Raw genomic sequence first — 12,760 nt, 5'->3', positions numbered from 1 at the left:
GTAAACCCCTCCTGTATTCTACCAAAGAAAACCACTCTGTGGGCACCAGAAGTCAAAATCGACTTGATGGCACATTTTACAGACAGATAGATAGATAATTTGGGAGGCAAAAGAAGAACTGAAACAAAATTATGCTGATAAAACCTTTTAGAAACTGTACACCAATATTAAATGCAATTTCATTATGTAACTATAAGTAACTGAAATCCATACATTTCAAAACCTGAAAGTAGGTAATATGCAACCAGCAAAGTAAAACTTTCAAATTACTCAAGCAAAATTTACAAAAGTTTCCCAAAAAATTAAGATGAATAAGATTTGTTTTAGTGGCAGAATGGTTTCTGGTCTGACAGTCATGCCTGATCTCATTACACTCCCCTTGGCCTCCATTCAGACTGGTCTCCAATTAGCAGCTTCTTCACAGTTAACATTTCACCAAATAACACCGTTGATTCAATCAAGCCCAGCAAAATGTTTCCCTCAAGATGCTTCCATCATCTTCATTCCTTGAAAAAATGCTCTGCCTTACTTCATCACAACTTCTCAGCAAGAACAAACACTCTCCTGCATCCGAAACCATATTTTGATTAAAACATAAATGGAACAAATTGCCTCTCTCCCCCCACCCCACCATGGTTAACAAAAACATGTCTTTGTCTGGAGAGAGCAGAGGGGGGGAATTTCAACCTGCTCATTTTTCCACATTTGACAGTTTCCAGCACAAACTGAATTCCTTCTAGATGAAATTCAATCAACAGGAAATACAAGCTATAACCTGAATGCTTATCACACAACAGAGCAGGGGTGGGGGAGAAACAGCCAGAGCAGCAAAACCTTTCAACAATGAATAGTTACTGTGTTGCCATATTTCATGGCTCCTCTATGTTTACGCAGGAGAATGAACCCAGGACCACTTTCTCCTTGACGCTATTAATCCACAATATAATGATAAACTTAATTGCCCTTATAATAGTAGTCCCAATAAATGAACTCTTAAAGCAATCTTTTTAAACTGGCGGGGGGGGGGACCTTTATACCCACTCCAGCCTGTATTCATGATAGAAAATGAATGCAGCCGTACATCTCTCAACCCTGCAATCTCTCTGCTTTCAGGCCATGGATGCTGCATGGTGACATCTTCAATCACATCAAATCCTGAATTCCCACACGATATATATGAGAGGGAGGGAGGGAGGGAGTGAAGGGAGAAGACAAACAACTCACTCCTTCCCCACCACCTGAAGTTACACAACACCACTCCATTTGCAGTCTTCCAGTAAATATAAGCACAGCCCCTGCTTCGTTTTAAGCAAACATCCCAAGACTGTTGTTGTATTTATAAGCCACATTCTCTGCTATTCATACAGTATCCAAAGCAACTCAGGGAACAAAAACATTTTGTTGCAGAAAAGAAGAATCCCCCCACTCCCTCTAAAAATAATCCTCCTTCTCAACCCTGGAGTTGCATCAAAGAGCTGCCTTTATTATGCTAGCCTTGGATCACACTGCAAAGGTTTATCATATTTAGCCGGCAAGAAACATAGAGCACCAACCAAGTAAGTATTCCTGCACTTAAGATCCCCTTCTAGCACCCAAAGGAAAGCAGGAGAGGCAGAAAAGCACCAAAGATTCTAGTGCACCTCACCCACGCTCACGCTAGATGTGCAGTTCTTCCATTTGAGATGTGTGCCTAACTCCCAGAGCATCTCAACAGCAGCTTCTGGTTCATGTGGCTCTACGTAAGCCCTCTCACTCCTCAAAGTCATAAACATAAGAACATAACATAGGAACAGCCCTGCTGGATCAGGCCCAAGGAGGCCCATCTAGCCCAGCATCCTGTTCCACACAGTGGCCCACCAGATGCCTCTGGGGAGCCCACAAGCAAGAGCTGAGGCCATGCCCTCCCTCCTACTGTTACCCCCCTGCAACTGGTACTCAGAGGCATCCTGCCTCTGAGGCTGGAGGGGGCCTATAGCCCTCCGACTAGTAGCCCTTGATAGACCTCTCCTCCATGAAGTTATCCAAACCCCTCTTAAAGCCATCCAGGTTGTTGGCTGTCACCACATCTTGTGGCAGTGAATTCCACAAGTTGATTATGTGTTGTGTGAAAAAGTACTTCCGTTTGTTGGTCCTAAATTTCCTGGCAATCAATTTCATGGGGTGACCCCTGGTTCTAGTGTTACGCAAGAGGGAGAAGAATTTCTCTCTGTCCACTTTCTCCACACCATGCATGGTTTTATAGACCTCTATCATGTCTCCCCACAGTTGTCTTTTTTCTAAACTAAATAGCCCCAGATGTTGTAGCCTTGCCTCATAAGAAAGGTGTTCTAGGCCCCTGATCACCTTGGTTGCCCTCTTCTGCACCTTTTCCAGTTCTACAATGTCCTTCTTAAGATACAGTGACCAGAATTGTACGCAGTACTCCAAGTGTGGTCACACCATAGTTTTGTATAAGGGCATTATAATATTAGCTGTTTTATTTTCAGTCCCCTTCCTAATGATCCCTAGCATGGAATTGGCCTTTTTCACAGCTGCCGCACATTGAGTCGACACTTTCAACGAGCCTTCTCACCAAATGAGTATAAGCCAGCATTCTGCATACAACAACATGCATGGCACTTAAGGTGAACCACATTTCATCTCCGCAAACTGCTACTAGAGGAGCTCCAGTGAGGACACATCACACTTACGACAGGCCTTGACAAATTTTCTGACGAAAGAGCCAGCCCCAAAACTGAGAAGCCAGACAGTGGATACCTGACAATATGTGATGGACATGGCGGAAGGGGAGGGTAAACAGACCTCTTCATTCCCTTCACAAGTGACCAACGTAACATGGCTGCCTGGGACAAATAAAGATTTTATTAAATAACTCCACCTCTGAATATCCTAGCCTGGGCACCATAGTTTGGTTTCTAGGTGCCATGGCTTCCTGGTGCCTGGGGTTTGTCAAGCCCCGACTTGCTATTCCAGTGCCCCCACATATCACTTCCACCACCCATCCAGCTGACTTTGCACCCTTTACTTCCTCCTTTTCACAAACCCTCCGAGGTTGGTATTTTGCTCCCTTCTGCTCAGCCTCTGCCGAGTTCTCCATAAAGGCCACTATTCTCAGTGTCTTCCTGAAATGTTCTCCCTTTGCTGCTCAAACGTCCCTCCAGGAGGCATTTAGGTTTTCAAAAGAAACTCATCCCAGTTCCCCCTCGCACCAAGAGGCTCTCGCCACCTCTCAGGCCTGTCAGCTGTCTCGTGAGCAGGCTACACAGCAACCTGCAGCCAGCCCCTCCCCTGGCTTCTTGGCAACACCTTTAATACTTGCTTCATGAAGGCAGCAAACACAACTTGCCCACGGACCTGAGCTATCGATCAGCTTTCATTCCCCCAATGACAGCCCAGTGGCAAACATTTCTGTGCGACATCCTTTGTAGCTACACCAGTGTCGCTGTGAAGATCCCCCATCGTATCCTGCCAGCATCCCCTCAATACTTCCTGTGCCAGCATCCCCCCCCACACACACACACAGACACACACACACCCCACCACCCTACAGCTTGCCGGTCTCAGCAGCTGAGTTCGCCGAGCCATGAACTCTTGGGTCTCCTCTGCCGATTCCCAAGCAAGCACTCTGCAGCATCCATGACTGCCATCACACAGTTGCCCTGGACTATCCCTCCACATGCCTTAAAAAAAAAAAAGAGATGCCCTAGGCCATTTCCATCGGCTCGGCCCCCTGTGCCCACTCGCTCTATCCCAGATCAGCTACTTCTATGCCCCTCTGGGTGACTCGTGGCACGAGCATCTTGTTTTCAATCAATGACAGCGACACAAGCCTGCCGAAGCCATCCCGTCCGTATCCTTACCCTCCGAGTGCCTCTGCACATCTCCCCACTGCAAGCCCAGCGTCTGTGCCGCCTCCCTAGCAGTGCTCCCTGCCCACGCTTTCCCTCGGCTGCCGTAAGAGCACCCCACGCCGATGCCACAGCTGCTGTGCCCATGCCCCTTCCCGTCTTCCACACACCATGCCCTGCACCAGTCCCAAATGGCCACGCACCAGCGTCAGATCTGGGCAGTCACACCGCTCTGCCCCCAACCACAAGCTGCTTCTCATGCCCCCTGCAGAGACCAAATGCCAGCGCCCAACGCGGCGACGACACGGCCATGCTGAGCAAGCGCTGCTCTGTGGCAAGCCCACACGCCAGGAGCCTCCATCCCTCTCCACAGGCACACAGCGCCAGCCTCTGCCAAGCCCATGGGCCCCACTGAGGCCCGCGCGCTCTGCCCCACCCACTCTCCATCCCCAGGACTAGCACCCTCCTCCACGCTCAGCCCAATCCTCACCAGCCCCCTGCGAACCCATTAGGCCCTCCTGCCTTTGCCACAGCCCACAACAGCCCCACCTCAGAGATGCCAATGCATCTCCCCTGCCCGCACGCCCCACAGGAGGCCAGCCGCCCCCTGCCCGTCCAGCCCCAGCCCTGCGCCTGTCTCCCAAGCCCACCACCTCAGGGGCACGTCTGGAGTCACAACACACACCAGGCCGTCCCCCCTTCCCCTCCCCCGCCACATGGGAGCACTCGGGGCCCACAACGCTGCTGTGCCAAAACCCTTGTTCGGCCACACCATCACCCCCCCCACCCCCTGCAAAGCTGCCCTGGCCCGGACACAACCAACACACACAGCACCTGCGACTGGCAGTATTGAGGGGCTGGGGGTTCTGCTGTGCGTAGGGGCTGCATGCCAACTGGGGGGGCTGCTGTGGGGGGGCTGCATGCCAACTTGGGGGGGCTGCATGCTAACTGGGGGGCTGCATGCCAACTGGGGGGCTGCTGTGTGGGGGGGCTGCATGCCAACTGGGGGGCTGCTGTGCGGGGAGGCTGCATGCCAACTTGGGGGGCTGCTGTTCAGGGGGCTGCATGCCAACTTGGGGGGCTGCTGTGTGGGGGGGCTGCATGCCAACTGGGGGGCTGCTGTGCGGGGAGGCTGCATGCCAACTTGGGGGGGCTGCTGTGCGGGGGGGCTGCATGCCAACTTGGGGGGGCTGCTGTGCGGGGGGGCTGCATGCCAACTTGGGGGGGCTGCTGTGCGGGGGGGCTGCATGCCAACTTGGGGGGGCTGCTGTGCGGGGGGGCTGCATGCCAACTTGGGGGGCTGCTGTGCGGGGGGCTGCATGCCAACTTGGGGGGGCTGCTGTGCAGGGGGCTGCATGCCAACTTGGGGGGCTGCTGTGCAGGGGGCTGCATGTCAACTGGGGGGGCTGCTGTGCGGGGGGCTGCATGCCAACTGGGGGGGCTGCTGTACAGGGGGGCTGCATGCCAACTTGGGTGGCTGCTGTACGGGGGGCTTCATGTCAACTGGGGGGCTGCTGTGCGGGGGGCTGCATGTCAACTTGGGGGGCTGCTGTGCAGGGGGCTGCATGCCAACTGGGGGGGCTGCTGTGCAGGGGGCTGCATGCCAACTGGGGGGGCTGCTGTGCAGGGGGCTGCATGCCAACTTGGGGGGGCTGCTGTGCAGGGGGCTGCATGCCAACTGGGGGGGCTGCTGTGCGGGGGGCTGCATGCCAACTGGGGGGGCTGCCTAGGCAGAAGGTGCGTAGGGGCTGCATGCCCCAATTCTCCCCACAAGAAGAACTGGGGAAGGACAAGTGGACCCTCCTGTCGTCAACGACGCCCCCCCCCTTTTTTTTCCAGGACCCCCCTCTCCCGGACTCCGAGGTCCCCTCCCCCACCTGCGGTTCTCCTCCGCGTCGGCAGCGGCTCCGGCTCCCGCCTGCTGGGGGTGGTCGCCCTGCTCGTGGTCGCCCTCCGCCGCCTCCGCCCGGTCGCCTTCTCCTGCGCCGCCGCCGCTGCTGCCGTTCCTCGGGCTCCAGCCTCCCCTCACTCGCACAAGCAGCAACCCGCAGGAGCCGAAGCAGCCAGTGGGGGAGGGACGGGCCGCGGAGGAGGGGAGGAGGGAGAGGGGGGAGGAGGAGGAGGAGGGACGGGGCGCAGGAGGAAGAAGAGGTGGAGGAGGAGGAGGAGGAGGAGGAGGGAAGCAGCCTCAGGAGCAGCAGCCACCGGGGCTTTGTGAGGCAGGCAGGCAGGCAGGCAGGGTGCCTGGGGCGGAGGAGGTGCAGGGGAGCGTGCCGCCCAGACCACCCCCAGCCAGCAGCGGTGCGCACCGTTGGAGCTCCCGCGCCAGGACTACAGCTCCCAGCGCGCCGCGCGGCCCCGCCACAGCCTAGTCGGACTGGCACCTCCCGCAGGGCGCCTTGGGAGTTGGAGTCTCATCCGCAGCCCCCACACGCCCTCCCGCTCCTCACCCACCACCACATCCCCTTTCTGGACGGGAGGAGCTTTGCGGGGGGGGGAGGCAATGCATCCTGGGAGCTGTAGTCGGGATACCCTTTTAGACGTCGGGGTGGGCAGCCTGCCCCTCTCCCGCTGTTGTTGGCCTACAGTTCCCGTCACCCCCAGCCCCGATTTGTGGATGATGGGAGTCGTAGTCCAGAAACAGCGGGAGAGGCGCAGTTTGCACACCCCTGAGCTAAATCGGTCCCAAGTACACGGTAGTCCGGTAGCGACAGGAACAAAAAACAAATACTTTATGGCGGTGTGCAATCAAGTCTAGGCACGTTTAGGAAGTTCTACAATTCAGTAAGGTTTACTCTCAAGTAATTATGCATCGATCGCAGACTTGGTTACACTGTAAAACATTGCGGGGTTTTATGTCTCTATTTCTTTTCAGCCAAAAAACGTCCCCCAGCAGGTTAAAACCCAACGACATTTTTTAAAGGCAGTGCAAAAATGCTACTGGGAAGGAGAGGCTCTCCACCTGCCGGGGCAGTCACTGGAGCACTGCAAAGTGTGCCTGTCCAATGTGGGCGCGCACACGCTTTAAAGAAGATGTAGGTAAAAGACAGGGTACCGGTCAGGATGATCACGGGAACGGCAAACCTCTGGGTTATGATCGAGCAAGAGGCTACAATGCCTTAGAAACATGAGCGGCACAGAGAGAGGCGGCTGCATCATACACAAGCTAGAAACAGGCCAGCGCTCCGCTCTCCTCCAATTTGCCTTGCGAAAAGCAGCCCACGTGTTTACAAGCCCCTTGCACGAGCTCAGCCTGCTGGGAGATGTAGTTGCACTTAAAAAAAAAAAAAAACACCAGTGAAGAAAACGCTCAGTATGCTGGGAATTGTAGGGATCCTCTTTCTTCCCTCTTCTTCTCCTTCCCATCATTCTGGGAACTGTAGTCCCAAGCCTGGATTTGTCACAGCTCTAGGGGGCAGCAACGAGCAGCCGCGAAGGGCGCCGGATTCCAGCGGAGCTGCAGCAGCCCCTTGTTAATGAGTTGCAGCAGAAAGGAGAAAGAGGCTTCCGGCATGTGAAAAACTGGCCGGTGTTGTGTAGTGTGGCATCCGCTTCTGCAGACCAGAACCCACCCCCTCCGATGCATGAGGTGCCATCACCCACTGGCAGATAATATCGCTGCAGAGAGAGCAGTGGCGGCTGGTGACTCCTGCGGCTGGAGGGGGGTGGGGGTGCCAGGAAGGGCAAGTGATGGGTGAGGGGTGGGCTGTGCAGGAGCCGCTTGTGGGCAGCAGCCAGTGTTCCCGGGTTAAAGGTAAAGGGTGCCGACAAGTCGGTGTCGACTCCTGGCGACCACAGAGCCCCGTGGTTGCCTCTTGTAGAATACAGGAGGGGTTGACCATTGCCATCTCCTGCACAGTGTGAGATGATGCCTTTTTCAGCACCTTCCTGTATCGCTGCTGCCCGATAGAGGTGTTTCCCATAGTCTGGGAAGCATACCAGCAGGGATTCGAACCGGCAACCTCTGGCTTGCTAGTCAAGCCATTTCCCTGCTGCCCAGGGGCGTAGCTATAATTGAGCGGATGGGTTCAAAGAACCTGGGCCCCCAAGCTCCTAAGGGGCCCCCCCCAGCTCCATCCCTCCTTATTTTCTTCATGATCTCCCTCACTCCGAGGGGCCGCTGGGGAGACCTGTGAACACGGCCCCCTCCCCTCTAGCTATGCCCCTGAGTTTTCCCTCTATCAGGGATTCCCAAATGTGGTTGACTACAACTCCCATCATCCCCAGCTGCAATGGCTTTTGCCTGGGGGTTATTGGAGTTGTAGTCAACAACATCTGGGAATCCCTGATAGAGGGAACACAGCTGAGCCAGGACTAGGCAGGTGCCTTAGCAATAACTGGCAATGCGTAGATTTATATCTAACACAAGCTGGAACAAACACACACTCAGCAGAGATACCAAGAAATATGGGGGACGCCTGTTACTTTATAGTGCCTACAGGACCACAGACTAAAGATGAGTATGTCCATATGGAAGTCCAACATTACGATGGACGAGTGCTTAGAATTGAGTGACTCTTCACACACACACCACTTCATCTGGAGTGAATTTTTGCAGAGCAAATGTGGCATAGTGGTTAGAGCAGTGAATGGACTGGGGAGACTCAAATCAGGTCTTGTACTCAGTCATGAAGTTCACTGAGTTATCTTGGGTCATTCCTTCCTCACAGGGTAGTTGTGAGGATCAAATGGGTGGGAGAGAAAGAAGGTTTCCCAGCTCAAGTTCCTTGGAGGAAGGACAGGTTCGAGATGCAATTATTCATCCTTCCTCAGCTTTCAGGAAGCGTGGGTGCAGATGTGTATACACTGGATCCACCACAAGATTGTGATTATTTGTATAGCAGCTAAACTAGACGAATTTGTGCCCAGAGCAATTTCCAAAGGGCACCCCCTCTTCCCCCCCCCATTAAAATCCCGCTCTCCGCTCCATCCTTCCTCTGACTCGAATCTCTCCCCCTTCCTTCCTTCCTTCCTTCCTTCCTTCCTTCCCTATTGGGGAGGGAAGAGGAAAAGCAGCATGGATGGTGTGCCACTTCGACTGCTTTCCTCTGTTAGAGGTTGTTGATTTTTACCCACAATAGGTAAAACAGCAGAGCACTAAGGAATGAGCACACACTCCAGTGACAGAGTAGGTAGCAGAGGATGGTTTGGATATTGCAGCTGTTTAGAGAAAACACATGGAGATCCTTGTGTGACTAAACACTAAACATTTATTGGTTAAATACACTTAGATAGGAAAGACCTATCTCTAATCTAAAAGACTACATAGTGGATAGGCAAGGAGAGAGAGAGAGATGTTTCCATCTGCTCTCTAGGAGGAAAGGAAGGATTGTGACTCAGCACAGGAAGTGCTGCAGAGTCAGTTCGGGGGTCATAGAGTAGGGACAGGTAAAGGAGACCCTGACTCACTGTCTCTACACCCAATGCCCCTAGTGGTCATTAGGACAGTTGGTGCAAAAGGTCAATGCACTGAAAGTTCATCTCCAACATCCTCCGCAGCTGTCTTTGTGGGAAGGGGGTGCTGGTGGGTGTGCTACCAGGCTGCCCCTGAAAACTGGCCCACCACCTGCCACCAGAAGCAGCCTGTCTCCCCACTCTTTGTGCCAGAGCTGGACCTGGGGGTTGGTAGGACTCAGCGGTGCACCAGGGAGGGTCCCTCGAGGTCATCTGATTGTCCTCTTGTTAGCAAGCAGGAGCCCTGATGTAGCTCGCTACGAGAATTCCCGTAGAGGAGAAGCCAGAAGAAATCTAAATCATGAGCTGACCACTGTTTTAAACACCCAGCCCTAGGGCTGTGCTGTCTAATGAATTTTTAAACTTTTAAAAGTTACTTTTATAGAAACAAGATAGAGCCCGTGTTTTTTGAAGATTCGAAATGTTTCTACAATACCAGGATACTCTATACCAGGATATTTTAAGAGCAACTTTTTATGCATTCTAGAGCTAGACTTTTAAGGCTGGAGAGAGAGAGAGAGAGAGAGAGAGAGAGAGAGAGAGAGAGAGAGTTTTTAAAGCCTTGATTGATTACTGATTATTTCATCAATGTATTTTTTTAATGCAAATCTTTTTGTAATGGCTAGTAATCCTTTATATGCAAGCCTTTTTCAATGTAAATTTGTTTGTCTCTTCCATGAAGAGTCTATTTTTATCAAACCTAGTACAGGTGAAACTCGGAAAATTAGAATATCGTGCAAAAGTCCATTAATTTCAGTAATGCAAATTAAAAGGTGAAACTGATATATGAGATAGACGCATTACATGCAAAGCGAGATAAGTCAAGCCTTAATTTGTTATAATTGTGATTATCATGGCGTACAGCTCATGAAAACCCCAAATCCACAATCCCAGAAAATTAGAATATTACATGGAACCAATAAGACAAGGATTGAAGAATAGAACAATATCGGACCTCTGAAAAGTATAAGCATGCATATGTATTCAGTACTTGGTTTGGGCCCCTTTTGCAGCAATTACTGCCTCAATGCGGCGTGGCATGGATGCTATCAGCCTGGGGCACTGATGAGGTATTATGGAAGACCAGGATGCTTCATTAGCGGCCTTCAGCAATTCTGCATTGTTTGGTCTCATGTCTCTCATCCTTCTCTTGGCAATGCCCCATAGATTCTCTATGGGGTTCAGGTCAGGCGAGTTTGCTGGCCAATCAAGCACAGTACACTGTATACTTTTTATAGGTCCGATATTGTTCTATTCTACAATCCTTGTCTTCTTGGTTCCATGTAATATTCTAATTTTCTGGGATTGTGGATTTGGGGTTTTCATGAGCTGTACGCCATGATAATCACAATTATAACAAATTAAGGCTTGACTTATCTCGCTTTGCATGTAATGCGCCTATCATATATCAGTTTCACCTTTTAATCTGCATTACTGAAATTAATGGACTTTTGCACGATATTCTAATTTTCCGAGTTTCACCTGCAGTGTAATGTTTGTACTGGATTTTGTTAAGACAATAAAAGCTATGTAAAGTTGTGCCGTCGAGTTGGTGTCGACTCCTGGCGCCCAAAGAGCCCTGTGATTTTCTTTGGTAGAATACAGGAGGGGTTTTCCATTGCCATCTCCCACACAGGTATGAGATTATGCCTTCTAGCATCTTCCTATATAATTGCTGCCCAATATAGGTGTTTCCCATAGTCTGGGAGACATACCCGTGATGATTCAAACCAGCAACCTCTTGCTCCCTAGGCTATGTAGAAAAGAATAAAAGAGCCCATTCCTATAATCGGTCTAAACTATAGCCAAATACTGTTATGGTATTGACAGGGTTTTTATTCCAAAATAAGAGGCACTGAAGAGGATAAATTAAGTTCCTGGTGGGTTTGGACCCCTTATTTTGAAAGAGCCTCACCTCAACACCATCTAGTCCAGCATCCTGCTTCCCTATGTGGCCCACCAGATGCCTCTGGGAAGCCCACAGGCAAGGCAAGAGATGATGTATTTCCCCTGCAACGGGTATTTAGGGGTGTGAAGGAAAGAGGCACAAACCTCTGCATTACTGTAAACAGGATTTCTATGTTCATATATTTGCAAGCTCCCTAAGTGTGACAAATCTGGCAGGCTCAAAAGTTCATGCCTGCGAGTTTTTCTTTTATTTCCCCCCCACAATTAATTAATTGATTAATTAATTAATTAAATTTAGAATATCAGTTGACAGTTCGGTTCTGGAAGGAAAATAAATTTTGCAAAAGGGAGGGAACTTTGAATTGTTCTAATTGGGTTGTTTGAAAAACTGTTGGGGCAGAAGAAGTGTTGGCACTTCTTTCCAGGGTGTATATACAGAGAGGGTTTTTAAGAGAGTCCTGGAAGAAGTTAGAGTCCTGGAAAAAGTCAGGGTGCAGTTTGGAAGAGAGAAGGAAAGACTCTCTAAAGACACAGTTGGAAAATCAGAGCTGAAGAATTGCTAGCACAGGCTGAGAGAATCAGTGCTGTAGCTGTAGCAGGAGCTGAAATCACAAGAAGAACAAGGCTGGATTCAAGCCCAGGCCTGTACTGTCTGTGACCAGGATAAGAGACTGCACAGCAAGCCAGTTGATGAGAAGAAGGCAACGGCAGAGGACTCTGTAGGGACCAGTTTAGACAGCCTAGTTGGATATGTTTCCACAACCATTCCTTTGCTCCTGTATGTTCTTATGGTTACTGTTTTGTGTTCTAGATTTTGCTGTGTAAAGAAACCCAAAAAATGTTTTAATTGAACAATTATTTTTCCAAAGTAAACTTTCTTATTTGTTTAATTTCTCTACCCCACACCTATAAGCCTTTCCACTCTACTAAGTTTTTGGTTTTGGTATTTTTTGCAATGATGCAAAAAACCCTTGCTGCTGGTTGCCCTCTTCTTTTTCCTTCAACTTTTCCCAGCATTATGGACTTCTCAAGGGAGCTGGGTCTTCGCATAATGTGTCCAAAGTATGATAGTTTGAGCCTGGTCATTTGTGCTTTGAGTGAAAATTTTGGATTGATTTGTTCTGTGATCCATTTGTTTGTTTTCCTGGCTTCCATGGTATCCTCAAAAGTCTTCTCCAGCATGTCAATGCTTTTTCTATCTTGCTTCTTCAAAGTCCAGCTTTCGCATCCATAGAGTGTTATGGAGAAAACCATTGTCCAAGCGATGCTAATCTTTGTCGGTGTCGACACATCGCAGCATCTAAATATCCTTTCAAAGACCTTCATTGCAACCCTACCAAGTGCTAGTCTGCGGCGTATTTCTTGACTGCTGGATCCTTTACTGTTGACGGTCGATCCTAAAGGGCAGAAGCTATTCACCACTTCCATGTCTTCATTGTCAGTTCTGAGGCTGGTTGTTCTACCTGTTGTCATTAGTTTAGTCTTCTTTACATTTAGTTGTAGTCTCATTTTTTCACTGAGCTCCTTGACTTTCTTTACTAGAGCTTGCA

The 12,760-nt window shown here is 50.5% G+C and overlaps 1 protein-coding gene across 6 annotated transcripts in view; it reads right to left on the bottom strand.

Annotated features, from left to right (window-relative positions):
* Positions 1 to 7,028, bottom strand: part of FAM168A (family with sequence similarity 168 member A) — a 222,317-nt gene extending 215,289 nt beyond the window's left edge. The window contains exon 1 of one of the 6 annotated variants that reach the window (XM_053305961.1): positions 6,904 to 7,028. The gene's annotated coding sequence lies outside the window, so the exon portion shown is untranslated. Of the gene's footprint in view, positions 1 to 3,860; positions 3,914 to 4,051; positions 4,200 to 5,725; positions 6,199 to 6,903 lie in introns of those variants that run through there. The other 5 variants (XM_053305959.1, XM_053305964.1, XM_053305963.1 and 2 more) reach the window with 5 other exon arrangements.
* Positions 7,029 to 12,760: the final 5,732 nt, after the last annotated feature.

Source organism: Hemicordylus capensis, chromosome 3, assembly GCF_027244095.1.
Source record: "Hemicordylus capensis ecotype Gifberg chromosome 3, rHemCap1.1.pri, whole genome shotgun sequence".
NCBI classification, from domain to species: Eukaryota; Metazoa; Chordata; class Lepidosauria; order Squamata; family Cordylidae; genus Hemicordylus; species Hemicordylus capensis.
This window is presented reverse-complemented; position numbering and strand designations above follow the sequence as displayed.